The sequence below is a fragment of the Myxine glutinosa genome, chromosome 1 (genome assembly GCF_964187855.1).
Source record: "Myxine glutinosa chromosome 1, kmMyxGlut1.1, whole genome shotgun sequence".
Lineage (NCBI taxonomy): Eukaryota > Metazoa > Chordata > Myxini > Myxiniformes > Myxinidae > Myxine > Myxine glutinosa.
In genome coordinates this window covers 48642800-48657564 of record NC_136261.1, presented here as the reverse complement: position 1 = coordinate 48657564, position 14765 = coordinate 48642800, and the positions used below count along the sequence as shown (strand labels likewise).

General features: G+C 38.0%; 1 protein-coding gene across 1 annotated transcript in view; it reads left to right on the top strand.

Moving 5' to 3' along the window:
- Positions 1–14765, top strand: part of LOC144889644 (uncharacterized) — a 165455-nt gene that overhangs the window by 26381 nt on the left and 124309 nt on the right. The gene's annotated exons all lie outside the window — the stretch shown is intronic.

Genomic DNA, 14765 nt, shown 5'->3' with positions numbered 1-14765 from the left:
ACTTTTCACACTTGTGTTAGTGTTGAAAAAGCACTTTTCGCACTTGTGTTGGTGCAGGAAACCACTTTTGAACTTGTGTTAGTGTGGAAAAAACACTTTTTGCACTTGTGATAGTGTTGAAAAACCACTTTTCGCACTTGTGTTAGTGTTGAAAAACCACTTTTCGCACTTGTGTTAGTGTTGAAAAACCACTTTTCTCACTTGTGTTGGTGCAGGAAACCACTTTTGCACTTGTATTAGTGTTGAAAAACCACTTTTCGCACTTGTATTAGTGTTGAAAAAGCACTTTTCGCACTTGTGTTGGTGCAGGAAACCACTTTTGAACTTGTGTTAGTGTGGAAAAAACACTTTTTGCACTTGTGATAGTGTTGAAAAACCACTTTTCGCCCTTGTGTTAGTGTTGAAAAACCACTTTTCTCACTTGTGTTGGTGCAGGAAACCACTTTTGCACTTGTATTAGTGTGGAAAAAACACTTTTTGCACTTGTGATAGTGTTGAAAAACCACTTTTCGCACTTGTGTTAGTGTTGAAAAACCACTTTTTACACTTGTGTTGGTGCAGGAAACCACATTTCCACTTGTATTAGTGTGGAAAAAACACTTTTCGCTCTTGTGTTAGTGTTGAAAAACCACTTTTCGCACTTGTGTTGGTGCAGGAAACCACTTTTGCACTTGTATTAGTGTGGAAAAAAACACTTTTTGCACTTGTGATAGTGTTGAAAAACCACTTTTCGCACTTGTGTTGGTGCAGGAAACCACTTTTGCACTTGTATTAGTATGGAAAAAACACTTTTGCACTTGTATTAGTGTGGAAAAAACACTTTTTGCACTAGTGTTAGTGTTGAAAAACCACTTTTCGCACTTGTGTTAGTGTTAAAAACCACTTTTTGTACTTGTGTTAGTGTTGAAAAACCATTTTTCGCACATGTGTTGGTGCAGGAAAACCACTTTTGCACTTGTATTAGTGTGGAAAAAAGACTTTTTGCACTTGTGATAGTGTGGAAAAACCACTTTTCGCACTTGTGTTAGTGTTGAAAAAGCACTTTTCGCACTTGTGTTGGTGCAGGCAACCACTTTTGAACTTGTGTTAGTGTGGAAAAAACACTTTTTGCACTTGTGATAGTGTTGAAAAACCACTTTTCGCACTTGTGTTAGTGTTGAAAAACCACTTTTCGCACTTGTGTTAGTGTTGAAAAACCACTTTTCGTACTTGTGTTGGTGCAGGAAACCACTTTTGCACTTGTATTAGTGTGGAAAAACCACTTTTTGCACTTGTGATAGTGTTGAAAAACCACTTTTCGCACTTGTGTTAGTGTTGAAAAACCACTTTTCGCACTTGTGTTAGTGTTGAAAAACCACTTTTCTCACTTGTGTTGGTGCAGGAAACCACTTTTGCACTTGTATTAGTGTGGAAAAAAACACTTTTTGCACTTGTGATAGTGTTGAAAAACCACTTTTCGCACTTGTGTTAGTGTTGAAAAAGCACTTTTCGCACTTGTGTTGGTGCAGGAAACCACTTTTGGACTTGTGTTAGTGTGGAAAAAACACTTTTTGCACTTGTGATAGTGTTGAAAAACCACTTTTCACACTTGTGTTAGTGTTGAAAAAGCACTTTTCGCACTTGTGTTGGTGCAGGAAACCACTTTTGCACTTGTATTAGTGTGGAAAAAACACTTTTTGCACTTGTGATAGTGTTGAAAAACCACTTTTCGCACTTGTGTTAGTGTTGAAAAAGCACTTTTCGCACTTGTGTTGGTGCAGGAAACCACTTTTGAACTTGTGTTAGTGTGGAAAAAACACTTTTTGCACTTTTGATAGTGTTGAAAAACCACTTTTCGCACTTGTGTTAGTGTTGAAAAACCACTTTTCGCACTTGTGTTAGTATTGAAAAACCACTTTTCTCACTTGTGTTGGTGCAGGAAACCACTTTTGCACTTGTATTAGTGTGGAAAAAACACTTTTTGCACTTGTGATAGTGTTGAAAAACCACTTTTCGCACTTGTGTTAGTGTTGAAAAAGCACTTTTCGCACTTGTGTTGGTGCAGGAAACCACTTTTGAACTTGTGTTAGTGTGGAAAAAACACTTTTTGCACTTGTGATAGTGTTGAAAAACCACTTTTCACACTTGTGTTAGTGTTGAAAAAGCACTTTTCGCACTTGTGTTGGTGCAGGAAACCACTTTTGCACTTGTATTAGTGTGGAAAAAACACTTTTTGCACTTGTGATAGTGTTGAAAAAGCACTTTTCGCACTTGTGTTGGTGCAGGAAACCACTTTTGCACTTGTATTAGTGTGGAAAAAACACTTTTTGCACTTGTGATAGTGTTGAAAAACCACTTTTCGCACTTGTGTTAGTGTTGAAAAAGCACTTTTCGCACTTGTGTTGGTGCAGGAAACCACTTTTGAACTTGTGTTAGTGTGGAAAAAACACTTTTTGCACTTGTGATAGTGTTGAAAAACCACTTTTCGCACTTGTGTTAGTGTTGAAAAACCACTTTTCGCACTTGTGTTAGTGTTGAAAAAGCACTTTTCGCACTTGTGTTGGTGCAGGAAACCACTTTTGAACTTGTGTTAGTGTGGAAAAAACACTTTTTGCACTTGTGATAGTGTTGAAAAACCACTTTTCGCACTTGTGTTAGTGTTGAAAAAGCACTTTTCGCACTTGTGTTGGTGCAGGAAACCACTTTTGCACTTATATTAGTGTGGAAAAAACACTTTTTGCACTTGTGATAGTGTTGAAAAACCACTTTTCGCACTTGTGTTAGTGTTGAAAAACCACTTTTCGCACTTGTGTTAGTGTTGAAAAACCACTTTTCTCACTTGTGTTGGTGCAGGAAACCACTTTTGAACTTGTGTTAGTGTGGAAAAAACACTTTTTGCACTTGTGATAGTGTTGAAAAACCACTTTTCACACTTGTGTTAGTGTTGAAAAAGCACTTTTCGCACTTGTGTTGGTGCAGGAAACCACTTTTGCACTTGTATTAGTGTGGAAAAAACACTTTTTGCACTTGTGATAGTGTTGAAAAACCACTTTTCGCACTTGTGTTAGTGTTGAAAAAGCACTTTTCGCACTTGTGTTGGTGCAGGAAACCACTTTTGAACTTGTGTTAGTGTGGAAAAACACTTTTTGCACTTGTGATAGTGTTGAAAAACCACTTTTCGCACTTGTGTTAGTGTTGAAAAAGCACTTTTCGCACTTGTGTTAGTGTTGAAAAACCACTTTTCTCACTTGTGTTGGTGCAGGAAACCACTTTTGCACTTGTATTAGTGTGGAAAAAACACTTTTTGCACTTGTGATAGTGTTGAAAAACCACTTTTCGCACTTGTGTTAGTGTTGAAAAAGCACTTTTCGCACTTGTGTTAGTGTTGAAAAAGCACTTTTCGCACTTGTGTTGGTGCAGGAAACCACTTTTGAACTTGTGTTCGTGTGGAAAAAACACTTTTTGCACTTGTGATAGTGTTGAAAAACCACTTTTCGCACTTGTGTTAGTGTTGAAAAAGCACTTTTCGCACTTGTGTTGGTGCAGGAAACCACTTTTGCACTTATATTAGTGTGGAAAAAACACTTTTTGCACTTGTGATAGTGTTGAAAAACCACTTTTCGCACTTGTGTTAGTGTTGAAAAACCACTTTTCGCACTTGTGTTAGTGTTGAAAAACCACTTTTCGCACTTGTGTTGGTGCAGGAAACCACTTTTGCACTTGTATTAGTGTGGAAAAACCACTTTTTGCACTTGCGTTAGTGTTGAAAAACCATTTTTCGCACATGTGTTGGTGTAGGAAACCACTTTTGCACTTGTATTAGTGTGGAAAAAACACTTTTTGCACTTGTGATAGTGTTGAAAAACCACTTTTCGCACTTGTGTTAGTGTTGAAAAAGCACTTTTCGCACTTGTGTTAGTGCAGGAAACCACTTTTGAACTTGTGTTAGTGTGGAAAAAACACTTTTTGCACTTGTGATAGTGTTGAAAAACCACTTTTCGCACTTGTGTTAGTGTTGAAAAAGCACTTTTCGCACTTGTGTTGGTGCAGGAAACCACTTTTGAATTTGTGTTAGTGTGGAAAAAACACTTTTTGCACTTGTGATAGTGTTGAAAAACCACTTTTCGCACTTGTGTTAGTGTTGAAAAACCACTTTCCGCACTTGTGTTAGTGTTGAAAAAGCACTTTTCGCACTTGTGTTGGTGCAGGAAACCACTTTTGAACTTGTGTTAGTGTGGAAAAAACACTTTTTGCACTTGTGATAGTGTTGAAAAACCACTTTTCACACTTGTGTTAGTGTTGAAAAAGCACTTTTCGCACTTGTGTTGGTGCAGGAAACCACTTTTGCACTTGTATTAGTGTGGAAAAAACACTTTTTGCACTTGTGATAGTGTTGAAAAACCACTTTTCGCACTTGTGTTAGTGTTGAAAAAGCACTTTTCGCACTTGTGTTGGTGCAGGAAACCACTTTTGAACTTGTGTTAGTGTGGAAAAAACACTTTTTGCACTTGTGATAGTGTTGAAAAACCACTTTTCGCACTTATGTTAGTGTTGAAAAACCACTTTTCGCACTTGTGTTAGTGTTGAAAAACCACTTTTCTCACTTGTGTTGGTGCAGGAAACCACTTTTGCACTTGTATTAGTGTGGAAAAAACACTTTTTGCACTTGTGATAGTGTTGAAAAACCACTTTTCGCACTTGTGTTAGTGTTGAAAAAGCACTTTTCGCACTTGTGTTGGTGCAGGAAACCACTTTTGAACTTGTGTTAGTGTGGAAAAAACACTTTTTGCACTTGTGATAGTGTTGAAAAACCACTTTTCACACTTGTGTTAGTGTTGAAAAAGCACTTTTCGCACTTGTGTTGGTGCAGGAAACCACTTTTGCACTTGTATTAGTGTGGAAAAAACACTTTTTGCACTTGTGATAGTGTTGAAAAACCACTTTTCACACTTGTGTTAGTGTTGAAAAAGCACTTTTCGCACTTGTGTTGGTGCAGGAAACCACTTTTGCACTTGTATTAGTGTGGAAAAAACACTTTTTGCACTTGTGATAGTGTTGAAAAACCACTTTTCGCACTTGTGTTAGTGTTGAAAAAGCACTTTTCGCACTTGTGTTGGTGCAGGAAACCACTTTTGAACTTGTGTTAGTGTGGAAAAACACTTTTTGCACTTGTGATAGTGTTGAAAAACCACTTTTCGAACTTGTGTTAGTGTTGAAAAAGCACTTTTCGCACTTGTGTTAGTGTTGAAAAACCACTTTTCTCACTTGTGTTGGTGCAGGAAACCACTTTTGCACTTGTATTAGTGTGGAAAAAACACTTTTTGCACTTGTGATAGTGTTGAAAAACCACTTTTCGCACTTGTGTTAGTGTTGAAAAAGCACTTTTCGCACTTGTGTTAGTGTTGAAAAAGCACTTTTCGCACTTGTGTTGGTGCAGGAAACCACTTTTGAACTTGTGTTAGTGTGGAAAAAACACTTTTTGCACTTGTGATAGTGTTGAAAAACCACTTTTCGCACTTGTGTTAGTGTTGAAAAAGCACTTTTCGCACTTGTGTTGGTGCAGGAAACCACTTTTGCACTTATATTAGTGTGAAAAAAACACTTTTTGCACTTGTGATAGTGTTGAAAAACCACTTTTCGCACTTGTGTTAGTGTTGAAAAACCACTTTTCGCACTTGTGTTAGTGTTGAAAAACCACTTTTCGCACTTGTGTTGGTGCAGGAAACCACTTTTGCACTTGTATTAGTGTGGAAAAACCACTTTTTGCACTTGCGTTAGTGTTGAAAAACCATTTTTCGCACATGTGTTGGTGCAGGAAACCACTTTTGCACTTGTATTAGTGTGGAAAAAACACTTTTTGCACTTGTGATAGTGTTGAAAAACCACTTTTCGCACTTGTGTTAGTGTTGAAAAAGCACTTTTCGCACTTGTGTTAGTGCAGGAAACCACTTTTGAACTTGTGTTAGTGTGGAAAAAACACTTTTTGCACTTGTGATAGTGTTGAAAAACCACTTTTCGCACTTGTGTTAGTGTTGAAAAAGCACTTTTCGCACTTGTGTTGGTGCAGGAAACCACTTTTGGATTTGTGTTAGTGTGGAAAAAACACTTTTTGCACTTGTGATAGTGTTGAAAAACCACTTTTCGCACTTGTGTTAGTGTTGAAAAACCACTTTTCGCACTTGTGTTAGTGTTGAAAAAGCACTTTTCGCACTTGTGTTGGTGCAGGAAACCACTTTTGAACTTGTGTTAGTGTGGAAAAAACACTTTTTGCACTTGTGATAGTGTTGAAAAACCACTTTTCACACTTGTGTTAGTGTTGAAAAAGCACTTTTCGCACTTGTGTTCGTGCAGGAAACCACTTTTGCACTTGTATTAGTGTGGAAAAAACACTTTTTGCACTTGTGATAGTGTTGAAAAACCACTTTTCGCACTTGTGTTAGTGTTGAAAAAGCACTTTTCGCACTTGTGTTGGTGCAGGAAACCACTTTTGAACTTGTGTTAGTGTGGAAAAAACACTTTTTGCACTTGTGATAGTGTTGAAAAACCACTTTTCGCACTTGTGTTAGTGTTGAAAAACCACTTTTCGCACTTGTGTTAGTGTTGAAAAACCACTTTTCTCACTTGTGTTGGTGCAGGAAACCACTTTTGCACTTGTATTAGTGTGGAAAAAACACTTTTTGCACTTGTGATAGTGTTGAAAAACCACTTTTCGCACTTGTGTTAGTGTTGAAAAAGCACTTTTCGCACTTGTGTTGGTGCAGGAAACCACTTTTGAACTTGTGTTAGTGTGGAAAAAACACTTTTTGCACTTGTGATAGTGTTGAAAAACCACTTTTCACACTTGTGTTAGTGTTGAAAAAGCACTTTTCGCACTTGTGTTGGTGCAGGAAACCACTTTTGCACTTGTATTAGTGTGGAAAAAACACTTTTTGCACTTGTGATAGTGTTGAAAAACCACTTTTCGCACTTGTGTTAGTGTTGAAAAAGCACTTTTCGCACTTGTGTTGGTGCAGGAAACCACTTTTGAACTTGTGTTAGTGTGGAAAAAACACTTTTTGCACTTGTGATAGTGTTGAAAAACCACTTTTCGCACTTGTGTTAGTGTTGAAAAACCACTTTTCGCACTTGTGTTAGTGTTGAAAAACCACTTTTCTCACTTGTGTTGGTGCAGGAAACCACTTTTGCACTTGTATTAGTGTGGAAAAAACACTTTTTGCACTTGTGATAGTGTTGAAAAACCACTTTTCGCACTTGTGTTAGTGTTGAAAAAGCACTTTTCGCACTTGTGTTGGTGCAGGAAACCACTTTTGAACTTGTGTTAGTGTGGAAAAAACACTTTTTGCACTTGTGATAGTGTTGAAAAACCACTTTTCGCACTTGTGTTAGTGTTGAAAAACCACTTTTCGCACTTGGGTTAGTGTTGAAAAACCACTTTTCTCACTTGTGTTGGTGCAGGAAACCACTTTTGCACTTGTATTAGTGTGGAAAAAACACTTCTTGCACTTGTGATAGTGTTGAAAAACCACTTTTCGCACTTGTGTTAGTGTTGAAAAAGCACTTTTCGCACTTGTGTTGGTGCAGGAAACCACTTTTGAACTTGTGTTAGTGTGGAAAAAACACTTTTTGCACTTGTGATAGTGTTGAAAAACCACTTTTCGCACTTGTGTTAGTGTTGAAAAAGCGGTTTTCGCACTTGTGTTGGTGCAGGAAACCACTTTTGAACTTGTGTTAGTGTGGAAAAAACACTTTTTGCACTTGTGATAGTGTTGAAAAACCACTTTTCGCACTTGTGTTTGTGTTGAAAAAGCACTTTTCGCACTTGTGTTGGTGCAGGAAACCACTTTTGAACTTGTGTTAGTGTGGAAAAAACACTTTTTGCACTTGTGATAGTGTTGAAAAACCACTTTTCGCACTTGTGTTAGTGTTGAAAAACCACTTTTCGCACTTGTGTTAGTGTTGAAAAACCACTTTTCGCACTTCTGTTGGTGCAGGAAACCACTTTTGCACTTGTATTAGTGTGGAAAAACCACTTTTTGCACTTGTGTTAGTGTTGAAAAACCATTTTTCGCACATGTGTTGGTGCAGGAAACCACTTTTGCACTTGTATTAGTGTGGAAAAAACACTTTTTGCACTTGTGATAGTGTTGAAAAACCACTTTTCGTACTTGGGTTAGTGTTGAAAAACCACTTTTCGCACTTGTGTTGGTGCAGGAAACCACTTTTGCACTTGTATTAGTGTGGAAAAAACACTTTTTGCACTTGTGTTAGTGTTGAAAAACCATTTTTACCTTCGCAAAAGCGGAAGGTTATGTTTTGATCGCTGTGTATTTATTTGTATGTCTGTGTGTGTGTGTGTGTATGTTATTCGCATAACTCAAAAAGTATTCAACCGAATTGCATGAAATTTGGTGGGATGATTGGTTATTATACGGGACACATTTGATTAGATTTTGGGAGCAATCGGGTCAAAGGTCAAGGTCAAGGTCACGAAAAGGTCAAAATCGTATTTTTGTTGTTCTGTTCCCTACACTCCCATGCCAAGTACAGAACAGTAGCTGCGGCGAAGGTATGCGCTCTACCGAGTGCCCGTTCTAGTTCGCACATGTGTTGGTGCAGGAAACCACTTTTGCACTTGTATTAGTGTGGAAAAAACACTTTTTGCACTTGTGATAGTGTTGAAAAACCACTTTTCGCACTTGTGTTAGTGTTGAAAAAGCACTTTTCGCACTTGTGTTGGTGCAGGAAACCACTTTTGCACTTGTATTAGTGTGGAAAAAACACTTTTTGCACTTGTGATAGTGTTGAAAAACCACTTTTCGCACTTGTGTTAGTGTTGAAAAAGCACTTTTCGCACTTGTGTTGGTGCAGGAAACCACTTTTGAACTTGTGTTAGTGTGGAAAAAACACTTTTTGCACTTGTGATAGTGTTGAAAAACCACTTTTCGCACTTGTGTTAGTGTTGAAAAACCACTTTTCGCACTTGTGTTAGTGTTGAAAAACCACTTTTCGCTCTTGTGTTGGTGCAGGAAACCACTTTTGCACTTGTATTAGTGTGGAAAAAACACTTTTTGCACTTGTGATAGTGTTGAAAAACCACTTTTCGCACTTGTGTTAGTGTTGAAAAAGCACTTTTCGCACTTGTGTTGGTGCAGGAAACCACTTTTGAACTTGTGTTAGTGTGGAAAAAACACTTTTTGCACTTGTGATAGTGTTGAAAAACCACTTTTCGCACTTGTGTTAGTGTTGAAAAACCACTTTTCGCACTTGTGTTAGTGTTGAAAAACCACTTTTCTCACTTGTGTTGGTGCAGGAAACCACTTTTGCACTTGTATTAGTGTTGAAAAACCACTTTTCGCACTTGTATTAGTGTTGAAAAAGCACTTTTCGCACTTGTGTTGGTGCAGGAAACCACTTTTGAACTTGTGTTAGTGTGGAAAAAACACTTTTTGCACTTGTGATAGTGTTGAAAAACCACTTTTCGCCCTTGTGTTAGTGTTGAAAAACCACTTTTCTCACTTGTGTTGGTGCAGGAAACCACTTTTGCACTTGTATTAGTGTGGAAAAAACACTTTTTGCACTTGTGATAGTGTTGAAAAACCACTTTTCGCACTTGTGTTAGTGTTGAAAAACCACTTTTTACACTTGTGTTGGTGCAGGAAACCACATTTCCACTTGTATTAGTGTGGAAAAAACACTTTTCGCTCTTGTGTTAGTGTTGAAAAACCACTTTTCGCACTTGTGTTGGTGCAGGAAACCACTTTTGCACTTGTATTAGTGTGGAAAAAAACACTTTTTGCACTTGTGATAGTGTTGAAAAACCACTTTTCGCACTTGTGTTGGTGCAGGAAACCACTTTTGCACTTGTATTAGTATGGAAAAAACACTTTTGCACTTGTATTAGTGTGGAAAAAACACTTTTTGCACTAGTGTTAGTGTTGAAAAACCACTTTTCGCACTTGTGTTAGTGTTAAAAACCACTTTTTGTACTTGTGTTAGTGTTGAAAAACCATTTTTCGCACATGTGTTGGTGCAGGAAAACCACTTTTGCACTTGTATTAGTGTGGAAAAAAGACTTTTTGCACTTGTGATAGTGTGGAAAAACCACTTTTCGCACTTGTGTTAGTGTTGAAAAAGCACTTTTCGCACTTGTGTTGGTGCAGGCAACCACTTTTGAACTTGTGTTAGTGTGGAAAAAACACTTTTTGCACTTGTGATAGTGTTGAAAAACCACTTTTCGCACTTGTGTTAGTGTTGAAAAACCACTTTTCGCACTTGTGTTAGTGTTGAAAAACCACATTTCGTACTTGTGTTGGTGCAGGAAACCACTTTTGCACTTGTATTAGTGTGGAAAAACCACTTTTTGCACTTGTGATAGTGTTGAAAAACCACTTTTCGCACTTGTGTTAGTGTTGAAAAACCACTTTTCGCACTTGTGTTAGTGTTGAAAAACCACTTTTCTCACTTGTGTTGGTGCAGGAAACCACTTTTGCACTTGTATTAGTGTGGAAAAAAACACTTTTTGCACTTGTGATAGTGTTGAAAAACCACTTTTCGCACTTGTGTTAGTGTTGAAAAAGCACTTTTCGCACTTGTGTTGGTGCAGGAAACCACTTTTGGACTTGTGTTAGTGTGGAAAAAACACTTTTTGCACTTGTGATAGTGTTGAAAAACCACTTTTCACACTTGTGTTAGTGTTGAAAAAGCACTTTTCGCACTTGTGTTGGTGCAGGAAACCACATTTGCACTTGTATTAGTGTGGAAAAAACACTTTTTGCACTTGTGATAGTGTTGAAAAACCACTTTTCGCACTTGTGTTAGTGTTGAAAAAGCACTTTTCGCACTTGTGTTGGTGCAGGAAACCACTTTTCGCACTTGTGTTGGTGCAGGAAACCACTTTTGCACTTGTATTAGTGTGGAAAAAACACTTTTTGCACTTGTGATAGTGTTGAAAAAGCACTTTTCGCACTTGTGTTGGTGCAGGAAACCACTTTTGCACTTGTATTAGTGTGGAAAAAACACTTTTTGCACTTGTGATAGTGTTGAAAAACCACTTTTCGCACTTGTGTTAGTGTTGAAAAAGCACTTTTCGCACTTGTGTTGGTGCAGGAAACCACTTTTGAACTTGTGTTAGTGTGGAAAAAACACTTTTTGCACTTGTGATAGTGTTGAAAAACCACTTTTCGCACTAGTGTTAGTGTTGAAAAACCACTTTTCGCACTTGTGTTAGTGTTGAAAAAGCACTTTTCGCACTTGTGTTGGTGCAGGAAACCACTTTTGAACTTGTGTTAGTGTGGAAAAAACACTTTTTGCACTTGTGATAGTGTTGAAAAACCACTTTTCGCACTTGTGTTAGTGTTGAAAAAGCACTTTTCGCACTTGTGTTGGTGCAGGAAACCACTTTTGCACTTGTATTAGTGTGGAAAAACCACTTTTTGCACTTGCGTTAGTGTTGAAAAACCATTTTTCGCACATGTGTTGGTGCAGGAAACCACTTTTGCACTTGTATTAGTGTGGAAAAAACACTTTTTGCACTTGTGATAGTGTTGAAAAACCACTTTTCGCACTTGTGTTAGTGTTGAAAAAGCACTTTTCGCACTTGTGTTAGTGCAGGAAACCACTTTTGAACTTGTGTTAGTGTGGAAAAAACACTTTTTGCACTTGTGATAGTGTTGAAAAACCACTTTTCGCACTTGTGTTAGTGTTGAAAAAGCACTTTTCGCACTTGTGTTGGTGCAGGAAACCACTTTTGGATTTGTGTTAGTGTGGAAAAAACACTTTTTGCACTTGTGATAGTGTTGAAAAACCACTTTTCGCACTTGTGTTAGTGTTGAAAAACCACTTTTCGCACTTGTGTTAGTGTTGAAAAAGCACTTTTCGCACTTGTGTTGGTGCAGGAAACCACTTTTGAACTTGTGTTAGTGTGGAAAAAACACTTTTTGCACTTGTGATAGTGTTGAAAAACCACTTTTCACACTTGTGTTAGTGTTGAAAAAGCACTTTTCGCACTTGTGTTCGTGCAGGAAACCACTTTTGCACTTGTATTAGTGTGGAAAAAACACTTTTTGCACTTGTGATAGTGTTGAAAAACCACTTTTCGCACTTGTGTTAGTGTTGAAAAAGCACTTTTCGCACTTGTGTTGGTGCAGGAAACCACTTTTGAACTTGTGTTAGTGTGGAAAAAACACTTTTTGCACTTGTGATAGTGTTGAAAAACCACTTTTCGCACTTGTGTTAGTGTTGAAAAACCACTTTTCGCACTTGTGTTAGTGTTGAAAAACCACTTTTCTCACTTGTGTTGGTGCAGGAAACCACTTTTGCACTTGTATTAGTGTGGAAAAAACACTTTTTGCACTTGTGATAGTGTTGAAAAACCACTTTTCGCACTTGTGTTAGTGTTGAAAAAGCACTTTTCGCACTTGTGTTGGTGCAGGAAACCACTTTTGAACTTGTGTTAGTGTGGAAAAAACACTTTTTGCACTTGTGATAGTGTTGAAAAACCACTTTTCACACTTGTGTTAGTGTTGAAAAAGCACTTTTCGCACTTGTGTTGGTGCAGGAAACCACTTTTGCACTTGTATTAGTGTGGAAAAAACACTTTTTGCACTTGTGATAGTGTTGAAAAACCACTTTTCGCACTTGTGTTAGTGTTGAAAAAGCACTTTTCGCACTTGTGTTGGTGCAGGAAACCACTTTTGAACTTGTGTTAGTGTGGAAAAAACACTTTTTGCACTTGTGATAGTGTTGAAAAACCACTTTTCGCACTTGTGTTAGTGTTGAAAAACCACTTTTCGCACTTGTGTTAGTGTTGAAAAACCACTTTTCTCACTTGTGTTGGTGCAGGAAACCACTTTTGCACTTGTATTAGTGTGGAAAAAACACTTTTTGCACTTGTGATAGTGTTGAAAAACCACTTTTCGCACTTGTGTTAGTGTTGAAAAAGCACTTTTCGCACTTGTGTTGGTGCAGGAAACCACTTTTGAACTTGTGTTAGTGTGGAAAAAACACTTTTTGCACTTGTGATAGTGTTGAAAAACCACTTTTCGCACTTGTGTTAGTGTTGAAAAACCACTTTTCGCACTTGGGTTAGTGTTGAAAAACCACTTTTCTCACTTGTGTTGGTGCAGGAAACCACTTTTGCACTTGTATTAGTGTGGAAAAAACACTTCTTGCACTTGTGATAGTGTTGAAAAACCACTTTTCGCACTTGTGTTAGTGTTGAAAAAGCACTTTTCGCACTTGTGTTGGTGCAGGAAACCACTTTTGAACTTGTGTTAGTGTGGAAAAAACACTTTTTGCACTTGTGATAGTGTTGAAAAACCACTTTTCGCACTTGTGTTAGTGTTGAAAAAGCGCTTTTCGCACTTGTGTTGGTGCAGGAAACCACTTTTGAACTTGTGTTAGTGTGGAAAAAACACTTTTTGCACTTGTGATAGTGTTGAAAAACCACTTTTCGCACTTGTGTTTGTGTTGAAAAAGCACTTTTCGCACTTGTGTTGGTGCAGGAAACCACTTTTGAACTTGTGTTAGTGTGGAAAAAACACTTTTTGCACTTGTGATAGTGTTGAAAAACCACTTTTCGCACTTGTGTTAGTGTTGAAAAACCACTTTTCGCACTTGTGTTAGTGTTGAAAAACCACTTTTCGCACTTCTGTTGGTGCAGGAAACCACTTTTGCACTTGTATTAGTGTGGAAAAACCACTTTTTGCACTTGTGTTAGTGTTGAAAAACCATTTTTCGCACATGTGTTGGTGCAGGAAACCACTTTTGCACTTGTATTAGTGTGGAAAAAACACTTTTTGCACTTGTGATAGTGTTGAAAAACCACTTTTCGTACTTGGGTTAGTGTTGAAAAACCACTTTTCGCACTTGTGTTGGTGCAGGAAACCACTTTTGCACTTGTATTAGTGTGGAAAAAACACTTTTTGCACTTGTGTTAGTGTTGAAAAACCATTTTTACCTTCGCAAAAGCGGAAGGTTATGTTTTGATCGCTGTGTATTTATTTGTATGTCTGTGTGTGTGTGTGTGTGTATGTTATTCGCATAACTCAAAAAGTATTCAACCGAATTGCATGAAATTTGGTGGGATGATTGGTTATTATACGGGACACATTTGATTAGATTTTGGGAGCAATCGGGTCAAAGGTCAAGGTCAAGGTCACGAAAAGGTCAAAATCGTATTTTTGTTGTTCTGTTCCCTACACTCCCATGCCAAGTACAGAACAGTAGCTGCGGCGAAGGTATGCGCTCTACCGAGTGCCCGTTCTAGTTCGCACATGTGTTGGTGCAGGAAACCACTTTTGCACTTGTATTAGTGTGGAAAAAACACTTTTTGCACTTGTGATAGTGTTGAAAAACCACTTTTCGCACTTGTGTTAGTGTTGAAAAAGCACTTTTCGCACTTGTGTTGGTGCAGGAAACCACTTTTGCACTTGTATTAGTGTGGAAAAAACACTTTTTGCACTTGTGATAGTGTTGAAAAACCACTTTTCGCACTTGTGTTAGTGTTGAAAAAGCACTTTTCGCACTTGTGTTGGTGCAGGAAACCACTTTTGAACTTGTGTTAGTGTGGAAAAAACACTTTTTGCACTTGTGATAGTGTTGAAAAACCACTTTTCGCACTTGTGTTAGTGTTGAAAAACCACTTTTCGCACTTGTGTTAGTGTTGAAAAACCACTTTTCGCTCTTGTGTTGGTGCAGGAAACCACTTTTGCACTTGTATTAGTGTGGAAAAAACACTTTTTGCACTTGTGATAGTGTTGAAAAACCACTTTTCGCACTTGTGTTAG